Below are 22,677 nucleotides of genomic sequence, written 5' to 3'. Positions count from 1 at the left end.
ATTATATTAATAATGATATTGATAATGATATTGATATTGATAATTATAATGATTTTGATAATGGCACATCATGGTATTAATAATGATATTTAATAATGATATCAATAATGATATTAATAATGGTGCATAATGATATTAATAATGATATTGATAATGATATTAATAATGATATTGATGATGGTGCATTATGATATTAATAATGATATTAATAATGATATTGATAATGATATTGATAATTAATGATATTAATAATATTAATAATGATATCAAGAATGATATTAATAATGATATTAATAATGATATTGATAATGATATTGATAATGATATTGATAATGATATTGATGATGATATTGATAATTATATTGCTAATGATATTAATAATGATGTCAAGAATGATATTAATAATATTAATAATGATATTGATAATGGTGCATTATGATATTAACAATGATATTAATAATGATATTGATAATGACATTGATAATGATATTGACAATGATATTGATAATGATATTAATAATATTAATAATGATATAGATAATGATATTAATAATGATATTTAATAATGGTCCATAATAATAATAGTACATAATGATGATATAATGATATTGATAATGGTGCATAATGATATTAATAATGGTCCATAATGATAATAGTACATAATGATGATAATAATGATATTTATAATGGTGCATAATGATATCAATAATGATAATTGTCCATAATGATAATGACAACATTGAAAATGGTAATAATGATAATGTTGACAATGATAATAATAATAATTATTATAATGATAATAGTACAGTAATAATGGAATGTGAGTACGTCTATTAATTATGTACCAGTGGAATGTTAGTACAGTACGTCTGTTAATTACGTAATAATGCAACGTGAGTACATTTATTAATTATGTAATAATGCAATGTGAGTATGTCTATTAATTACGTACTAATGGAGTGTGAATATGTCTATTAATTACGTACTAATGCAATGGGAGCATGTCCATTAATTACGTACTAATGCAATGGGAGTATGTCCATTAATTATGTACAAATGCAATGGCAGTATGTCCATTAATTACGTACTTATGCAATGGGAGTATGTCCATTAATTGCATACTGATGCAATGGGATTATGTCCATTAATTATGTACTAATGCAATGGCAGTATGGCCATTAATTACGTACTTATGCAATGGGAGTATGTCCATTAATTACGTACTAATGCAATGGGAGTATGTCCATTAATTACGTACTAATGCAATGGGAGTATGTCCATTAATTACGTACTAATGCAATGGGAGTATGTCGATGAATTACATACAAATGAAATGTGAATACAACGTCGATTAATTACATTTCATCAAGTATGTCTATTAATTATGTACTATTGAAATATGAGTATGTATATTAATTACGTACTATTTGAACGCAAGTTGGACTGTGGGAAGGTCTATCAATTACGTATTGTTGGACCGTGGCTATGTCTAGTTTTTACATCCATTAAATCCTTCCATTTATTTGCCACACAAAATATATCACACAAAACATACACAAGTCCTGGCGAATGTCTGAAATCTCTGATTGATCCTTCTAGTTATTATTATTTTATAAAGGATGCTGAAACACTTTTGCTGGTGAAAAGAATAAGTCTTTAGACTTTAGATCAACTACTGCTGAAATATGTAACTCTCTCAAACGCCAAAGTTTACCTCCAATGATGACTTCAGCCTCCAAACAACGCTGGTGAACCGACCCTCTCTGAACTTCAATCGCGCCTCTTTCAGCATTTTGAGAAGAGACGGATGAAAGGACGCTTTACCTCTAAGATCATCGATTCCAGTTCAGGCGGAGTCCTCCGAGTACACCAGGCGATCTTCGATTTCGAGCACTGTGCTCAAGCTCACGCGTTTCACTATTGTCCCGTTTGGGTCTCGAGCCAGGGACGTGCTGCTGGGCTTTTTCCTTGTGGGCCTGGTCGGCTTTCTCTGCCTTTTTTTTTTTAATATCGTGCCTTTTTTTAATATCGTGCCTTTTCGCTGGAACCGCAGCTGGTAGTGGTGACGAGAGACCCTGCACAACAGAGTCTGTTGTTTTGTCTGCAAAGCACCAGAACAATTATTGAACTGAGCGATGAAAAGTTTTTGGTTCACCGAATAAGGTGTTTTATTTTTCCTTGCCACAAAATGTCCAAAGGGGGAACCATGAGCCGTGACTCTTCTCATTTTTCATTTTTTCTCTTTTTTTTTGTCCATTGTAAACCTTGTTGTTTCCAATACATAAAAACCAAACGATTGTGTTGAAATGAGTAAACTTTTGAAAAGGGGCCAACAAAGGGATTGTGTGGGGTGGTTAAAATGGAAGAGAAGGAAGGATGACAGGGGGGAGAGAGAGAGAGAGAGAGAGAGAGAGAGAGAGAGAGAGAGGGAGGAACGAGGTTAGGGGAGTGTTGAGTGAATATGGAAAAAGCTTGGGAGATGGTTGTAATTGGATGGAAAGGAAGGAACATACTGATGGGAGGGGATGTATAAAGACTACCATATTTGCATCAATAAAAAAATAGAAAGGCCAAACTTTGATTGTGATCAACGTACCTTTGTTGTGGATGTTCATAACCGTCGGAATCTCGCTCAAAAATGCCTTCCAACCTCGATTCTCTTCTGAATATTGACAGATCGACAAACACAAAATCAGTCTTTGAATAGCTCCCAACTTTTCACTTAATCGTATTCCAACCGGAATGTTTCATTCGAAGTTTGCAAGTCACACACACTTCATTTGTGTCTCCATGAAGGCCGCAATGCTCACCTTCAAAGGGGCGGGTGGAGAGTATACAGGTGAAGCTCCATCTCGTCATAAACGGGTTATATTGACATTTATATTTGAACTTTCACGTTGGAAGTGAACTTTCACATTATTCGAAATACAATTTTAAGCATCGTGTGTCGTTAGTGTTAAGGGCAGGAAGTTGAGGGATTGGGAGGGGGAAAATGGAGCCTTAGTGATAAGTTGTTGTTTGTTTGACACTATGTATTCATTTTGTTAAATGCTGTTTGGTACAGTTTGTCAATTTTCCGAATATGCATGCACGGTTGTCATATCTCTCTATATTATAAAAGAAAGTTTTTGTTTGTTTGTTTGTTTGTCTGCACGTGCTAATCTCCTGAACGGTGAAAGATAGGAGGAAATCTCTGAAACCAAAAATGTCGGGACAGGCCCCGGGAAGGTTTTAGGCTAGGTGGCGAGGCCGGCCGAGGCCCACCTCGGCTGGGCTGGGCCCATTTCGCAATTAAAAGCTGAGCTGAATTATAGTAGTCAATCTTTTACGGCCACGAGTAAAAGCTGAATTATAGTAGTAAATTCATTCAAAAAGAACTACAAATGTCGGGACGGGCCCCGGGAAGGTTATAGGTTAGGTGGCGAGGCCGGTCGAGGCCGCTTCGGCCGGGCTGGGCCCATTTCGCAATTAAAAGCTGAGCTGAATTATAGTAGTCAATCTTCTATGGCCGCAAGCAAAAGCTGAATTATAGACGTAAATTCATTCAAAAAGAACTAAAAATGTCGGGACGGGCCCCGGGAATGTTATTGGCGAGGTAGCGAGGCCAGTCGAGGCCGCTTCGGCCGGGCTGGGCCCATTTCACAATTAAAAGCTGAGCTGAATTATAGTAGTCAATCTTCTATGGCCACGAGTAAAAGCTGAATTATAGTAGTAAGACCTATGTACAGAAGATTAAATTCATTCAAAAAGAACCCGGGCAACGCCGGGTGCATTCAGCTAGTATTATATATTTTGATGAACAAATGGTTTTGGTTCATTATTACTTTTTTTTTCCATACTCAGTCGAGGCTCGTGTAAGAGCTAACACATAAGAGGGGGGAGAAAGAGAGGTAAACAACACCAGCAGAGAACAGGGGCATTGGAAGATCTGTGGAAGGGAGAAGGCTGGGGCGCGGGGCGGGGTACATGGTATAAACAAGATGGACACTACAAAGACTACCAGGAAAGAAATTGGAATTTGAAGGAGTTGGATTTAGCGTGGATTAACGGGGGTAGAAAGATCAAGGTTTTGGATGGGAAAAGATATGAGATGGTGGGGAACAGCTGTTTTGAAGATTGGGAGGGAGGAGTGGGATTGAAGAGAGTGGGGGAGTTTGTTCCAGAGGCGGGAGAAAAGGGGAATGAAAGAGTGAAGGTGAGCAGAGAGCCTAGATTTTGGCAGTTTAACCATAAGAGGGTTGCTTGCAGATCTTGTGCGACCTGTAGGAATATATGGGGGACAGAGCACAGACAGAGCAGGGGGAGCTAGGCCGAAGAGGAGTCGGTAGAAGACAGAAATACCACCAACCTGCCTGTGATGAGAGAGTGAAAGGCCCTCAGAATCAGCTTCATCACCGGAGATACCAATGATTCTAAAAGCTTTGGTTTCTACAGCGTGAAGCCGAGGCTGGTGTGAGGCAGGAGCACCACACCAGAGGGGAGAGCTGTATTCCTTCAAACTGCGGATGAAAGCTTTGAATGTGGTGAGGAGCTCAGTTGTGCCGAGGAAGAACTTTGCGTGATGGAGGAGCCCAGACGCCGAATGGCTTTGGAAGCCAGCTTGGAAATGTGGTTTTCCGAGGAAAGATCATGGAAGATTGTGACACCAAAAAGTTTGAGTGACGGAACTTTTTCGAGAGGATTGTTGAGCAAATATATGGGAGGGTTTTCCAGACCGTCTTTTCAGAGAGACATAGTGTGAGTGAGATTTGTCAGGATTGAAAGACATGTTCCACTTGTTTGACCAGTCTGTGATTTTTTCCAAGTCTGCAGAGAGTGAAGAGGCTGCAGACTGCCGATCTGAGGGAAGAGGAATGGAGCGGCAGAGAGTGGAGTCATCAGAGAAGAGATAGAGAGGATTTTCCAGAGAGTCAAGGAGATCATTAATGAAAACCAGAAAAAGCACAGGGCCCAGAACACTGCCTTGGGGAACTCCAGCCTGGACAAGAAGAGGATATGAGAGAATTCCATTTAGAGTCACACATTAACTACGACAGGAGCAGAAGCCCGTGAGCCATGCGTGGAGATTTACATGGATACTATAGGAGGAGAGTTTGGTGAGCAGAGCGTGGTGCCAGACCGTATCAAAGGCACGAGATATGTCAAGGGAAACAGCTCTGATTTCCTGTTTGGCGTTGAGGACCTCCATCCATTGTTGAGACAGCAGAAGCAGCATGTCCAGAGTAGAATGTCCTGGTCTGAATCCAAATTGATGATCAGAGAACAAGCCATTGAAGAAGAGGACGGATTTGATGTCAGAAGCCATGATGGATACCATGACCCTGCTGATGATTGGGAGCAGGCTGATTGGTCTGTAGTTGCAAGGATATGTTTTTGCACCTTTTTGTGTAAAGCGGTAATGTTGGCTGATTTCCAAGCAGATGGCAGATGACCTTGAGAAAAAGAGAGTGTGAAGAGAACAGAGTGAGGGTGTGATAGAGCGGAAGAGCAGAATTTTAGGACCCGTGGGATGATGCCGTCAGGTCCAGTTGCAGAATCGAGGTTTGACAGAAACTTTTCCACCTTGTCAGGAGAGTTGGACACAGAGTCCAGGAGCAGCTGGGCACGACTGTGTATGGTGGGTACAGAGAGAGACGGGTATGGGACACAAGATTTTGAGGCAAACACAGTTGAGGCATCCAGTTTTTAATATGCAGTGTCAGCTGTGTAGCCGTTTGAGGTAAGGGAGGGGAAGGGGAACAAACACCAGAAACAGATTTGACCAGACACGATCAGGATTTGGATGAGGGAGACAGGTCTGATCAATTATGTTTTATTAAACATTAATTATATTTATTGTTAAAATATTTATCTTACTATAATTCACCTGGTGTTGGGCCTGGTGTTGGGCTAGCGGCTAGGGTGCCAGCTTAGGATCCTAGAATCCTGGGTTCGAATCCCGGTCGATCGCTGAATTAACGCCAGGGGGGTTGACTCAGCCTGTCATCCTCCCGAGGTCGGCAAATTGAGTACCAGTACACTGGTAATTCCCTGCTTGTCGTAAAAGGCAACAAAAAGGGTTGGCGGCAGGAAGGGCATCCGGCCGTAAAACATTGCTTCAAAAAAGGGGACCAACAACAACAACCACAGTGCCCGAAAAAGGCCAACCCCCGCTTTGCGGGGAAAAATGGCCTCTAAAGGTGGGTTTTTTTTTAATTCACCAAATGTCTGTCTGTCTGTTCCCAGGTACCGCAAAAACGGCTGAACCGATCGCAACGAAATTTTGGGTGGGCAATCCTGGGATCCTCTGGAGAAAAATGGCTATATTGTTTTTACATTTTTTCCAATTTCCCAGTTTTTCCAAAGACGATGGAATAATATTTACCGATATGAACAGTGATATGGCTTTTATTGAAATTCTACAAATACTATTTAGATTTTGATGATTTGCGTGTGATATGATTTAACGGATGTTTGTATGAATCGTTTAAAATAAAATAAGCCTTCAATTTCTGATATTTTGCCTTTTCATTTGGGCCTCCCAATTGAAGCCCCGCCCATAGGGCGGGTACCGTTGCTAGTTAATATAAATCTCCAACATGCCTCATATTATGTACGCTTTGTTCATGGAATTGTTTGACATAAATGCTCATCATATGTTGAGGGTATGCTCCATCAATGTGCTTCTGGAGTTTGTTGTTCAGTTACCAAGTTTCTTGTAGAGCGCTCACCAAGTTGCTTAAATCACTCAAGCAAGTTCTCCATTCAAAACTGTTGATAAGGAATGGCTGGCTTGGCAAGCGCTAGCTCGCTGCTTGGTAAATTAACAAACACCTGGTGCCCTGTCTGTTAACACTGAAAGGACGTTGGAAGACATATATCTAATATATTGTTATGTTGGGAGGGTAGAGCAATATCTAGAGTCAGGTAGATCTGAATAGGTAACATGCTACGTCTGTCGCGATAAGGAATCTGCCATGTAATAAGTTCCATGTGTAGTCCGGTTTGTCGGGTAAGAGTATACCTGTGAACATACCAGGATGTTCGGGTGTTAGGTAGTGATAGGGATTAAAGATAACAGCCCTTGTGTGTCAAACCTGGTGATCAAACCTTTGTCCCTTATGGCAACGCACACCTGTAGACACTTAGATAGGCCCTTTATTGCACACATTAATTAGTTCCCCTCCCTTACCATGACTTTGGAAGAAGACAGGCAGAAAGTCAGATCGAGGCACCGCCCGGTGGCCGCCGTCAGCTACATCACCAGCTAGACCAAGCAACATTGCGTAACCATGCCACAGGGAACGTGTGATTGGAGGGAAGGCACTGGGAGGTTCGGTGGAAGGTGCTGATTGGGTGGCGTGCCAAGGCTGACGTCATAACCCAGGTTATATAAGGGCGCGCCGAACAACATTTTCCCTCTTGCGCAGCACGTCCCTCTGGCTCTCTTGCACTGCACCCTCCCTGGCCTCGTGACGCTGCACGACGTCTTGTGTTTGAAGTTCTTGCACTTCTTCTTGGTCTTGAGAGGTCCTGGTGGTCGTTGGCTCGCCATCTGCATGGTGCTTGGAGCGGTGCTCGGTGCTTGTGCTTGGAGCGGTGCTCGGTGCTTGTGCAGGAGCGGGGCTCGGTGCTGTGAACGGGCGGGACCTCGTGTGTGAACGGAGAGGGCGTTGGCTTGGGCCTAGCGAAGCGTGCGAGGCAGACGGAGGATTCCTCCAAGCCGGAGTTTGGAGCCAAGTGGGGACAAGACGACGGACAGTTAAGACGCACCACATTCACAATTACACGTGTTCTTTTATTAATTCATCCCTGTGTCTCGTTTCTGAAGTGAGGTGTGTGGGATCCCAATTTAGGCCCATTATTTGATTACCGTCGCGTTTCCTTGTTATCGGGTGCCGAGAATAAACGTGTTTATTGTTGTACATTCTAATTCGGTGTCGAGTACATTAATTTCCCTGCAGCTACCGTCGGTTCGCTGAAGGTAAGCGCTTTTACCACAGCTTCCACTTCCCTTCTTCTTCCCGTGCTACATAAGCAAAATCCGTGTTTGGTCGTCGCATCCAGGAAATCCGTTCTGGTCCATCAGCGGTCCTGGGTCTGAACCGAAGGGTCCGCGCAACAATATAAAGCTCGTTCTAACCACTCACTCACTGACTGATATTAATGGTTGAACCATCTGGGTGATGTAAAAAGCTGAAATTTGGCGTGCCAACCGACACTGAAGCCCATTCACCAGAAAAAAAATCACAGAACCCTTGGAAAGTGTCGGTAATATACGTATACATATACACATATATATTAGGGTGGCAAAATTTTATATAGTATTTTTTAAAATTAATTTTATATCGCACACCAGATCGTTTCAGGGGGTTAGATGAAAAAATAACACAGTAAAAATTTAGGGCAATCCAACAAGAATAAGCGGTCTCCCAGAACCTTCTAAAAGTACTCGGTGTGACAGCATTCGGTGAAATTTCTGGTGTCCATAACTTTTTTCTCTCTGGGCCAATTCTTTTCAAATCTACACCAGCCTCCATGTGGACCCAAATTTTAGCTTGATCTAATAAGTCCTTTCATATTTAAAGAAACACATTGAAGAGCAGGGCTCTTGCTTGAGACGGACGAAGTGACGGGCAAGACACAAACTCGTCCGACAAGATGTTTATTGTAAAAACCAACTCGGGAACTCTCTCTAGCCCGTTTATCGGGCTGCATATATATCCAAACCAGAAAGCATAACCGAAACCGAAAGCCACGCCTCTCAGGCGAGGCGTGTTTCGGTGGTCACGTGACCAGCCACCCCGGCGCCGAGGTTGTCCGCCGGTGACGTCACGGGCTGGAGCAAGGAGATTCTGCTGCTGGTCTCGCTTGGGGGACCCATGGGTCGCTACAACATCATCCCCATTGACCCACAAATGGGGGCAAAGTCCCCCATGAACAACATCATCGAGTCCAAAATCAAACACTTTATTTAAATAATTGTGAATGTGAAACTGCATTCTTTTAACACAAACAAAAATAAAAACAGTGTTTAAAAGCAAAATCTGTTTCGTAACAAAACAATGGTGCCAGGGCAGTCAGGCACTGATCTCTACAACCACTGGATAGTGCACCGCCCACTGAACGTAACACACACAACTGACGCTGCCGCAGCCGCACACACAGGTCGGCCATCTTAACCACTCGCACCGTATGCGGACGCGTCAGGAGTCAGGGAGTGAACAACACGTAATTTGTATGCAATTCCCAACTAAGCTCACTACTTTCCTTCAGATCTGGACTTTATATCAAATCCCTTATACTATAGTTTCAAATTGTATTCTCGTAGTAGAGGCCTATTACGTAATAGAGGTACAATGAGCTATCAACTGAGGCTATTGACGTGTCGTGGTGAGGGGTGGCGAGCACGTGCCGTGGTGAGGGGTAGAGAGTGCCAGCAGTGGTGAGGAGTAGCGCGTGCCAGCCGTGGTGAGGGGTAGCGAGCACATACCGTGGTGAGGGGTAGTGAGCACGTGCCGTGGTGAGGGGTAGCGAGCACGTGCTGTGGTGAGGGGTGGCGAGCACGTGCCGTGGTGAGGGGTAGAGTGTGCCAGCAGTGGTGAGGAGTAGCGCGTGCCAGCCGTGGTGAGGGTTAGCGAGCACATACCGTGGTGAGGGGTAGCGAGCACGTGCCGTGGTGAGGGGTAGCGAGCACGTGCCGTGGTGAGGGGTGGCGAGCACGTGCTGTGGTGAGGGGTGGCGAGCACGTGCCGTGGTGAGGGGTGGCGAGCACGTGCCGTGGTGAGGGGTAGAGAGTGCCAGCAGTGGTGAGGAGTAGCGCGTGCCAGCCGTGGTGAGGGGTAGCGAGCACATACCGTGGTGAGGGGTAGTGAGCACGTGCCGTGGTGAGGGGTAGCGAGCACGTGCTGTGGTGAGGGGTGGCGAGCACGTGCCGTGGTGAGGGGTAGAGTGTGCCAGCAGTGGTGAGGAGTAGCGCGTGCCAGCCGTGGTGAGGGTTAGCGAGCACATACCGTGGTGAGGGGTAGCGAGCACGTGCCGTGGTGAGGGGTAGCGAGCACGTGCCGTGGTGAGGGGTGGCGAGCACGTGCCGTGGTGAGGGGTAGAGAGTGCCAGCAGTGGTGAGGAGTAGCGCGTGCCAGCCGTGGTGAGGGGTAGTGAGCACGTGCCGTGGTGAGGGGTAGCGAGCACGTGCCGTGGTGAGGGGTAGAGAGCACGTGCCGTGGTGAGGGGTAGCGAGCACGTGCCGTGGTGAGGTGTAGCGCGTGCCAGCCGTGGTGAGGGTTAGCGAATGCATGCAGTGGTGAGGGGTAGCGAGTGCCAGCAGTGGTGAGCACATGCATGTTTACCATCCATATCTGCAGAACAGATCGACGACTCCAAGGGAATCTATATGACAAAACAAAGGGTAACATAAAAATAATTTCTATGTATTATACCGACTTATTCCAGCAAATATGGCCACAAATGATCCGTGGCGAGAGAGAGAGAGAGAGAGAGAGAGAGAGAGAAAGAGAAAGAGAAAGAGAAAGAGAAAGAGAAAGAGAAAGAGAAAGAGAAAGAGAAAGAGAAAGAGAAAGAGAAACTCCACTCTCCTGGAGTACTCCGGCTTCTTTACCACATCCATATGCATATGAATGTTACTGGTTCTACAATGTATGTACATATCTGTTATACAGCTGTCAACATACAATTGATATGCAATTTTATTTAGTAAATTTATTTATTCTCTATCTAAGTATTCCTTTCAGAAATTATAAATCATAACAAGGGAACTGCCTTAGCCCTTTAGCCTTTAAGGAATAAACTACATGCATGTACATACAACATACTTTACAGTCATGTAGTGGCAGTGTTGCTTGACCTCCGAGTCCAGACTCTTCAATGACAATGTGACTAGATCTAGAGTCTAGACTCTAGATCTAGTCACATTGTCATTTGTGTAAAACTGTAATCAGATCTAGATCTAGTCTAGACTCTAGATCTAGTCACATTGTCATTTGTGTAAGACTGTAATCAGATCTAGATCTAGTCTAGACTCTAGATCTAGTCACATTGTCATTTGTGTAAAACTGTAATCAGATCTAGATCTAGTCTAGACTCTAGATCTAGTCACATTGTCATTTGTGTAAAACTGTAATCAGTTCTAGATCTAGTCTGGACTCTAGATCTAGTCACATTGTCATTTGTGTAAAACTGTAATCGGATCTAGATCTAGTCTAGACTCTAGATCTAGTCACATTGTCATTTGTGTAAAACTGTAATCAGATCTAGATCTAGTCTAGACTCTAGATCCAGTCACATTGTCATTTGTGTAAAACTGTAATCAGATCTAGATCTAGTCTAGACTCTAGATCTAGTCACATTGTCATTTGTGTAAAACTGTAATCAGATCTAGATCTAGTCTAGACTCTAGATCTAGTCACATTGTCATTTGTGTAAAACTGTAATCAGATCTAGATCTAGTCTAGACTCTAGATCTAGTCACATTGTCATTTGTGTAAGACTGTAATCAGATCTAGATCTAGTCTAGACTCTAGATCTAGTCACATTGTCATTTGTGTAAGACTGTAATCAGATCTAGATCTAGTCTAGACTCTAGATCTAGTCACATTGTCATTTGTGTAAGACTGTAATCAGATCTAGATCTAGTCTAGACTCTAGATCTAGTCACATTGTCATTTGTGTAAAACTGTAATCAGATCTAGATCTAGTCTAGACTCTAGATCTAGTCACATTGTCATTTGTGTAAAACTGTAATCAGATCTAGATCTAGTCTAGACTCTAGATCTAGTCACATTGTCATTTGTGTAAAACTGTAATCGGATCTAGATCTAGTCTAGACTCTAGATCTAATCACATTGTCATTTGTGTAAAACTGTAATCAGATCTAGATCTAGTCTAGACTCTAGATCCAGTCACATTGTCATTTGTGTAAAACTGTAATCAGATCTAGATCTAGTCTAGACTCTATATCTAGTCACATTGTCATTTGTGTAAGACTGTAATCAGATCTAGATCTAGTCTAGACTCTATATCTAGTCACATTGTCATTTGTGTAAGACTGTAATCAGATCTAGATCTAGTCTAGACTCTAGATCTAGTCACATTGTCATTTGTGTAAGACTGTAATCAGATCTAGATCTAGTCTAGACTCTAGATCTAGTCACATTGTCATTTGTGTAAAACTGTAATCAGATCTAGATCTAGTCTAGACTCTAGATCTAGTCACATTGTCATTTGTGTAAAACTGTAATCAGATCTAGATCTAGTCTAGACTCTAGATCTAGTCACATTGTCATTTGTGTAAAACTGGAATCAGATCTAGATCTAGTCTAGACTCTAGATCTAGTCACATTGTCATTTGTGTAAAACTGTAATCAGATCTAGATCTAGTCTAGACTCTAGATCTAGTCACATTGTCATTTGTGTAAAACTGTAATCAGATCTAGATCTAGTCTAGACTCTAGATCTAGTCACATTGTCATTTGTGTAAAACTGTAATCAGATCTAGATCTAGTCTAGACTCTAGATCTAGTCACATTGTCATTTGTGTAAAACTGTAATCAGATCTAGATCTAGTCTAGACTCTAGATCTTGTCACATTGTCATTTGTGTAAGACTGTAATCAGATCTAGATCTAGTCTAGACTCTAGATCTAGTCACATTGTCATTTTTGTAAAACCGTAATCAGATCTAGATCTAGTCTAGACTCTAGATCTAGTCACATTGTCATTTGTGTAAAACTGCAATCAGATCTAGATCTAGTCTAGACTCTAGATCTAGTCACATTGTCATTTGTGTAAGACTGTAATCAGATCTACATCTAGTCTAGACTCTAGATCTAGTCACATTGTCATTTGTGTAAAACTGTAATCAGATCTAGATCTAGTCTAGACTCTAGATCTAGTCACATTGTCATTTGTGTAAAACTGTAATCAGATCTAGATCTAGTCTAGACTCTAGATCTAGTCACATTGTCATTTGTGTAAAACTGTAATCAGATATAGATCTAGTCTAGACTCTAGATCTAGTCACATTGTCATTTGTGTAAAACTGTAATCAGATCTAGATCTAGTCTAGACTCTAGATCTAGTCACATTGTCATTTGTGTAAAACTGTAATCTAGATCTAGTCTAGACTCTAGATCTAGACACATTGTCATTTGTGTAAAACTGTAATCAGATCTAGATCTAGTCTAGACTCTAGATCTAGTCACATTGTCATTTGTGTAAAACTGTAATCAGATCTAGATCTAGTCACATTGTCATTTGTGTAAAACTGTAATCAGATCTAGATCTAGATCGAGTCTAGACTCTAGATCTAGTCACATTGTCATTTGTGTAAAACTGTAATCAGATCTAGATCTAGTCTAGACTCTAGATCTAGTCACATTGTCATTTGTGTAAAACTGTAATCAGATTTAGATCTAGTCACATTGTCATTTGTGTAAAACTGTAATCAGATCTAGATCTAGATCGAGTCTAGACTCTAGATCTAGTCACATTGTCATTTGTGTAAAACTGTAATCAGATCTAGATCTAGTCTAGACTCTAGATCTAGTCACATTGTCATTTGTGTAAAACTGTAATCAGATCTAGATCTAGTCGAGACTCTAGATCTAGTCACATTGTCATTTGTGTAAAACTGTAATCAGATCTAGATCTAGTCTAGACTCTAGATCTAGTCACATTGTCATTTGTGTAAAACTGTAATCAGATCTAGATCTAGTCTAGACTCTAGATCTAGTCACATTGTCGTTTGTGTAAGACTGTAATCAGATCTAGATCTAGTCTAGACTCTAGATCTAGTCACATTGTCATTTGTGTAAAACTGTTATCAGATCTAGATCTAGTCTAGACTCTAGATCTAGTCACATTGTCATTTGTGTAAGACTGTAATCAGATCTAGATCTAGTCTAGACTCGAGATCTAGTCACATTGTCATTTGTGTAAGACTGTAATCAGATCTAGATCTAGTCTAGACTCTAGATCTAGTCACATTGTCATTTGTGTAAGACTGTAATCAGATCTAGATCTAGTCTAGACTCTAGATCTAGTCACATTGTCATTTGTGTAAGACTGTAATCAGATCTAGATCTAGTCTAGACTCTAGATCTAGTCACATTGTCATTTGTGTAAGACTGTAATCAGATCTAGATCTAGTCACATTGTCATTTGTGTAAGACTGTAATCAGATCTAGATCTAGTCTAGACTCGAGATCTAGTCACATTGTCATTTGTGTAAGACTGTAATCAGATCTAGATCTAGTCTAGACTCTAGATCTAGTCACATTGTCATTTGTGTAAGACTGTAATCAGATCTAGATCTAGTCTAGACTCTAGATCTAGTCACATTGTCATTTGTGTAAGACTGTAATCAGATCTAGATCTAGTCTAGACTCGAGATCTAGTCACATTGTCATTTGTGTAAGACTGTAATCAGATCTAGATCTAGTCTAGACTCGAGATCTAGTCACATTGTCATTTGTGTAAGACTGTAATCAGATCTAGATCTAGTCTAGACTCGAGATCTAGTCACATTGTCATTTGTGTAAGACTGTAATCAGATCTAGATCTAGTCACATTGTCATTTGTGTAAAACTGTAATCAGATCTAGATCTAGTCTAGACTCTAGATCTAGTCACATTGTCATTTGTGTAAAACTGTAATCAGATCTAGATCTAGTCACATTGTCATTTGTGTAAGACTGTAATCAGATCTAGATCTAGTCTAGACTCTAGATCTAGTCACATTGTCATTTGTGTAAGACTGTAATCAGATCTAGATCTAGTCTAGACTCGAGATCTAGTCACATTGTCATTTGTGTAAGACTGTAATCAGATCTAGATCTAGTCTAGACTCTAGATCTAGTCACATTGTCATTTGTGTAAAACTGTAATCAGATCTAGATCTAGTCTAGACTCTAGATCTAGTCACATTGTCATTTGTGTAAGACTGTAATCAGATCTAGATCTAGTCTAGACTCGAGATCTAGTCACATTGTCATTTGTGTAAGACTGTAATCAGATCTAGATCTAGTCTAGACTCTAGATCTAGTCACATTGTCATTTGTGTAAAACTGTAATCAGATCTAGATCTAGTCTAGACTCTAGATCTAGTCACATTGTCATTTGTGTAAAACTGTAATCAGATCTAGATCTAGTCTAGACTCGAGATCTAGTCACATTGTCATTTTTGTAAAACCGTAATCAGATCTAGATCTAGTCTAGACTCTAGATCTAGTCACATTGTCATTTGTGTAAAACTGCAATCAGATCTAGATCTAGTCTAGACTCTAGATCTAGTCACATTGTCATTTGTGTAAGACTGTAATCAGATCTACATCTAGTCTAGACTCTAGATCTAGTCACATTGTCATTTGTGTAAAACTGTAATCAGATCTAGATCTAGTCTAGACTCTAGATCTAGTCACATTGTCATTTGTGTAAAACTGTAATCAGATCTAGATCTAGTCTAGACTCTAGATCTAGTCACATTGTCATTTGTGTAAAACTGTAATCAGATATAGATCTAGTCTAGACTCTAGATCTAGTCACATTGTCATTTGTGTAAAACTGTAATCAGATCTAGATCTAGTCTAGACTCTAGATCTAGTCACATTGTCATTTGTGTAAAACTGTAATCTAGATCTAGTCTCGACTCTAGATCTAGACACATTGTCATTTGTGTAAAACTGTAATCAGATCTAGATCTAGTCTAGACTCTAGATCTAGTCACATTGTCATTTGTGTAAAACTGTAATCAGATCTAGATCTAGTCACATTGTCATTTGTGTAAAACTGTAATCAGATCTAGATCTAGATCGAGTCTAGACTCTAGATCTAGTCACATTGTCATTTGTGTAAAACTGTAATCAGATCTAGATCTAGTCTAGACTCTAGATCTAGTCACATTGTCATTTGTGTAAAACTGTAATCAGATCTAGATCTAGTCACATTGTCATTTGTGTAAAACTGTAATCAGATCTAGATCTAGATCGAGTCTAGACTCTAGATCTAGTCACATTGTCATTTGTGTAAAACTGTAATCAGATCTAGATCTAGTCTAGACTCTAGATCTAGTCACATTGTCATTTGTGTAAAACTGTAATCAGATCTAGATCTAGTCGAGACTCTAGATCTAGTCACATTGTCATTTGTGTAAAACTGTAATCAGATCTAGATCTAGTCTAGACTCTAGATCTAGTCACATTGTCATTTGTGTAAAACTGTAATCAGATCTAGATCTAGTCTAGACTCTAGATCTAGTCACATTGTCGTTTGTGTAAGACTGTAATCAGATCTAGATCTAGTCTAGACTCTAGATCTAGTCACATTGTCATTTGTGTAAAACTGTTATCAGATCTAGATCTAGTCTAGACTCTAGATCTAGTCACATTGTCATTTGTGTAAGACTGTAATCAGATCTAGATCTAGTCTAGACTCGAGATCTAGTCACATTGTCATTTGTGTAAGACTGTAATCAGATCTAGATCTAGTCTAGACTCTAGATCTAGTCACATTGTCATTTGTGTAAGACTGTAATCAGATCTAGATCTAGTCTAGACTCTAGATCTAGTCACATTGTCATTTGTGTAAGACTGTAATCAGATCTAGATCTAGTCTAGACTCTAGATCTAGTCACATTGTCATTTGTGTAAGACTGTAATCAGATCTAGATCTAGTCACATTGTCATTTGTGTAAGACTGTAATCAGATCTAGATCTAGTCTAGACTCGAGATCTAGTCACATTGTCATTTGTGTAAGACTGTAATCAGATCTAGATCTAGTCTAGACTCTAGATCTAGTCACATTGTCATTTGTGTAAGACTGTAATCAGATCTAGATCTAGTCTAGACTCTAGATCTAGTCACATTGTCATTTGTGTAAGACTGTAATCAGATCTAGATCTAGTCACATTGTCATTTGTGTAAGACTGTAATCAGATCTAGATCTAGTCTAGACTCGAGATCTAGTCACATTGTCATTTGTGTAAGACTGTAATCAGATCTAGATCTAGTCTAGACTCGAGATCTAGTCACATTGTCATTTGTGTAAGACTGTAATCAGATCTAGATCTAGTCTAGACTCTAGATCTAGTCACATTGTCATTTGTGTAAAACTGGAATCAGATCTAGATCTAGTCTAGACTCTAGATCTAGTCACATTGTCATTTGTGTAAAACTGTAATCAGATCTAGATCTAGTCTAGACTCTAGATCTAGTCACATTGTCATTTGTGTAAAACTGTAATCAGATCTAGATCTAGTCTAGACTCTAGATCTAGTCACATTGTCATTTGTGTAAAACTGTAATCAGATCTAGATCTAGTCTAGACTCTAGATCTAGTCACATTGTCATTTGTGTAAAACTGTAATCAGATCTAGATCTAGTCTAGACTCTAGATCTTGTCACATTGTCATTTGTGTAAGACTGTAATCAGATCTAGATCTAGTCTAGACTCTAGATCTAGTCACATTGTCATTTTTGTAAAACCGTAATCAGATCTAGATCTAGTCTAGACTCTAGATCTAGTCACATTGTCATTTGTGTAAAACTGCAATCAGATCTAGATCTAGTCTAGACTCTAGATCTAGTCACATTGTCATTTGTGTAAGACTGTAATCAGATCTACATCTAGTCTAGACTCTAGATCTAGTCACATTGTCATTTGTGTAAAACTGTAATCAGATCTAGATCTAGTCTAGACTCTAGATCTAGTCACATTGTCATTTGTGTAAAACTGTAATCAGATCTAGATCTAGTCTAGACTCTAGATCTAGTCACATTGTCATTTGTGTAAAACTGTAATCAGATATAGATCTAGTCTAGACTCTAGATCTAGTCACATTGTCATTTGTGTAAAACTGTAATCAGATCTAGATCTAGTCTAGACTCTAGATCTAGTCACATTGTCATTTGTGTAAAACTGTAATCTAGATCTAGTCTAGACTCTAGATCTAGACACATTGTCATTTGTGTAAAACTGTAATCAGATCTAGATCTAGTCTAGACTCTAGATCTAGTCACATTGTCATTTGTGTAAAACTGTAATCAGATCTAGATCTAGTCACATTGTCATTTGTGTAAAACTGTAATCAGATCTAGATCTAGATCGAGTCTAGACTCTAGATCTAGTCACATTGTCATTTGTGTAAAACTGTAATCAGATCTAGATCTAGTCTAGACTCTAGATCTAGTCACATTGTCATTTGTGTAAAACTGTAATCAGATCTAGATCTAGTCACATTGTCATTTGTGTAAAACTGTAATCAGATCTAGATCTAGATCGAGTCTAGACTCTAGATCTAGTCACATTGTCATTTGTGTAAAACTGTAATCAGATCTAGATCTAGTCTAGACTCTAGATCTAGTCACATTGTCATTTGTGTAAAACTGTAATCAGATCTAGATCTAGTCGAGACTCTAGATCTAGTCACATTGTCATTTGTGTAAAACTGTAATCAGATCTAGATCTAGTCTAGACTCTAGATCTAGTCACATTGTCATTTGTGTAAAACTGTAATCAGATCTAGATCTAGTCTAGACTCTAGATCTAGTCACATTGTCGTTTGTGTAAGACTGTAATCAGATCTAGATCTAGTCTAGACTCTAGATCTAGTCACATTGTCATTTGTGTAAAACTGTTATCAGATCTAGATCTAGTCTAGACTCTAGATCTAGTCACATTGTCATTTGTGTAAGACTGTAATCAGATCTAGATCTAGTCTAGACTCGAGATCTAGTCACATTGTCATTTGTGTAAGACTGTAATCAGATCTAGATCTAGTCTAGACTCTAGATCTAGTCACATTGTCATTTGTGTAAGACTGTAATCAGATCTAGATCTAGTCTAGACTCTAGATCTAGTCACATTGTCATTTGTGTAAGACTGTAATCAGATCTAGATCTAGTCTAGACTCTAGATCTAGTCACATTGTCATTTGTGTAAGACTGTAATCAGATCTAGATCTAGTCACATTGTCATTTGTGTAAGACTGTAATCAGATCTAGATCTAGTCTAGACTCGAGATCTAGTCACATTGTCATTTGTGTAAGACTGTAATCAGATCTAGATCTAGTCTAGACTCTAGATCTAGTCACATTGTCATTTGTGTAAGACTGTAATCAGATCTAGATCTAGTCTAGACTCTAGATCTAGTCACATTGTCATTTGTGTAAGACTGTAATCAGATCTAGATCTAGTCACATTGTCATTTGTGTAAGACTGTAATCAGATCTAGATCTAGTCTAGACTCGAGATCTAGTCACATTGTCATTTGTGTAAGACTGTAATCAGATCTAGATCTAGTCTAGACTCGAGATCTAGTCACATTGTCATTTGTGTAAGACTGTAATCAGATCTAGATCTAGTCTAGACTCGAGATCTAGTCACATTGTCATTTGTGTAAGACTGTAATCAGATCTAGATCTAGTCACATTGTCATTTGTGTAAAACTGTAATCAGATCTAGATCTAGTCTAGACTCTAGATCTAGTCACATTGTCATTTGTGTAAAACTGTAATCAGATCTAGATCTAGTCACATTGTCATTTGTGTAAGACTGTAATCAGATCTAGATCTAGTCTAGACTCTAGATCTAGTCACATTGTCATTTGTGTAAGACTGTAATCAGATCTAGATCTAGTCTAGACTCGAGATCTAGTCACATTGTCATTTGTGTAAGACTGTAATCAGATCTAGATCTAGTCTAGACTCTAGATCTAGTCACATTGTCATTTGTGTAAAACTGTAATCAGATCTAGATCTAGTCTAGACTCTAGATCTAGTCACATTGTCATTTGTGTAAGACTGTAATCAGATCTAGATCTAGTCTAGACTCGAGATCTAGTCACATTGTCATTTGTGTAAGACTGTAATCAGATCTAGATCTAGTCTAGACTCTAGATCTAGTCACATTGTCATTTGTGTAAAACTGTAATCAGATCTAGATCTAGTCTAGACTCTAGATCTAGTCACATTGTCATTTGTGTAAAACTGTAATCAGATCTAGATCTAGTCTAGACTCGAGATCTAGTCACATTGTCATTTTTGTAAAACCGTAATCAGATCTAGATCTAGTCTAGACTCTAGATCTAGTCACATTGTCATTTGTGTAAAACTGCAATCAGATCTAGATCTAGTCTAGACTCTAGATCTAGTCACATTGTCATTTGTGTAAGACTGTAATCAGATCTACATCTAGTCTAGACTCTAGATCTAGTCACATTGTCATTTGTGTAAAACTGTAATCAGATCTAGATCTAGTCTAGACTCTAGATCTAGTCACATTGTCATTTGTGTAAAACTGTAATCAGATCTAGATCTAGTCTAGACTCTAGATCTAGTCACATTGTCATTTGTGTAAAACTGTAATCAGATCTAGATCTAGTCACATTGTCATTTGTGTAAAACTGTAATCAGATCTAGATCTAGATCGAGTCTAGACTCTAGATCTAGTCACATTGTCATTTGTGTAAAACTGTAATCAGATCTAGATCTAGTCTAGACTCTAGATCTAGTCACATTGTCATTTGTGTAAAACTGTAATCAGATCTAGATCTAGTCGAGACTCTAGATCTAGTCACATTGTCATTTGTGTAAAACTGTAATCAGATCTAGATCTAGTCTAGACTCTAGATCTAGTCACATTGTCATTTGTGTAAAACTGTAATCAGATCTAGATCTAGTCTAGACTCTAGATCTAGTCACATTGTCGTTTGTGTAAGACTGTAATCAGATCTAGATCTAGTCTAGACTCTAGATCTAGTCACATTGTCATTTGTGTAAAACTGTTATCAGATCTAGATCTAGTCTAGACTCTAGATCTAGTCACATTGTCATTTGTGTAAGACTGTAATCAGATCTAGATCTAGTCTAGACTCGAGATCTAGTCACATTGTCATTTGTGTAAGACTGTAATCAGATCTAGATCTAGTCTAGACTCTAGATCTAGTCACATTGTCATTTGTGTAAGACTGTAATCAGATCTAGATCTAGTCTAGACTCTAGATCTAGTCACATTGTCATTTGTGTAAGACTGTAATCAGATCTAGATCTAGTCTAGACTCTAGATCTAGTCACATTGTCATTTGTGTAAGACTGTAATCAGATCTAGATCTAGTCACATTGTCATTTGTGTAAGACTGTAATCAGATCTAGATCTAGTCTAGACTCGAGATCTAGTCACATTGTCATTTGTGTAAGACTGTAATCAGATCTAGATCTAGTCTAGACTCTAGATCTAGTCACATTGTCATTTGTGTAAGACTGTAATCAGATCTAGATCTAGTCTAGACTCTAGATCTAGTCACATTGTCATTTGTGTAAGACTGTAATCAGATCTAGATCTAGTCACATTGTCATTTGTGTAAGACTGTAATCAGATCTAGATCTAGTCTAGACTCGAGATCTAGTCACATTGTCATTTGTGTAAGACTGTAATCAGATCTAGATCTAGTCTAGACTCGAGATCTAGTCACATTGTCATTTGTGTAAGACTGTAATCAGATCTAGATCTAGTCTAGACTCGAGATCTAGTCACATTGTCATTTGTGTAAGACTGTAATCAGATCTAGATCTAGTCACATTGTCATTTGTGTAAAACTGTAATCAGATCTAGATCTAGTCTAGACTCTAGATCTAGTCACATTGTCATTTGTGTAAAACTGTAATCAGATCTAGATCTAGTCACATTGTCATTTGTGTAAGACTGTAATCAGATCTAGATCTAGTCTAGACTCTAGATCTAGTCACATTGTCATTTGTGTAAGACTGTAATCAGATCTAGATCTAGTCTAGACTCGAGATCTAGTCACATTGTCATTTGTGTAAGACTGTAATCAGATCTAGATCTAGTCTAGACTCTAGATCTAGTCACATTGTCATTTGTGTAAAACTGTAATCAGATCTAGATCTAGTCTAGACTCTAGATCTAGTCACATTGTCATTTGTGTAAGACTGTAATCAGATCTAGATCTAGTCTAGACTCTAGATCTAGTCACATTGTCATTTGTGTAAAACTGTAATCAGATCTAGATCTAGTCTAGACTCTAGATCTAGTCACATTGTCATTTGTGTAAAACTGTAATCAGATCTAGATCTAGTCTAGACTCTAGATCTAGTCACATTGTCATTTGTGTAAAACTGTAATCAGATCTAGATCTAGTCTAGACTCTAGATCTAGTCACATTGTCATTTGTGTAAAACTGTAATCAGATCTAGATCTGATTACAGTTTTACACCGCAATTTTGTGCATTTTTTTTAACAGATTTTTATTCTTCACTTACAATTAAGTAATAATTCATACTTAGCTCCACACAAATCTGTGGTTTTGCAAGCTATTTGTTTTAAAGTAGCCTAACTAAAAGTTAGATTGTAATGTAAACCTAAAATATAGAACTTTTTTACACAGCAACTAACAAGGGAATCTACACATGGGTCTGTACAAATAGTGTAGCAGCATAGCAAACCTGTTGTGCATTTTGTGATACAAGCACCAAATTTGGCACAAATGTACATTAATATGTTGCGAACATTTTCAGATATTGGGCCACTTGAAATTCTCTCTTTATGTCCGCCATATTGGATTTCAAAATGGCCGCCACTTGAAATCTACATTTGCTATTATCTCTGGACGTAATGCAGCTATTGACTTGATTCTGGTATCTAAATGTATGTTTTTGGGGGCAAGGAA

The sequence above is a fragment of the Myxine glutinosa genome, chromosome 13 (assembly GCF_964187855.1).
Source record: "Myxine glutinosa chromosome 13, kmMyxGlut1.1, whole genome shotgun sequence".
Taxonomy (NCBI): domain Eukaryota; kingdom Metazoa; phylum Chordata; class Myxini; order Myxiniformes; family Myxinidae; genus Myxine; species Myxine glutinosa.
Note: the sequence above shows the minus strand (reverse complement) of the source record.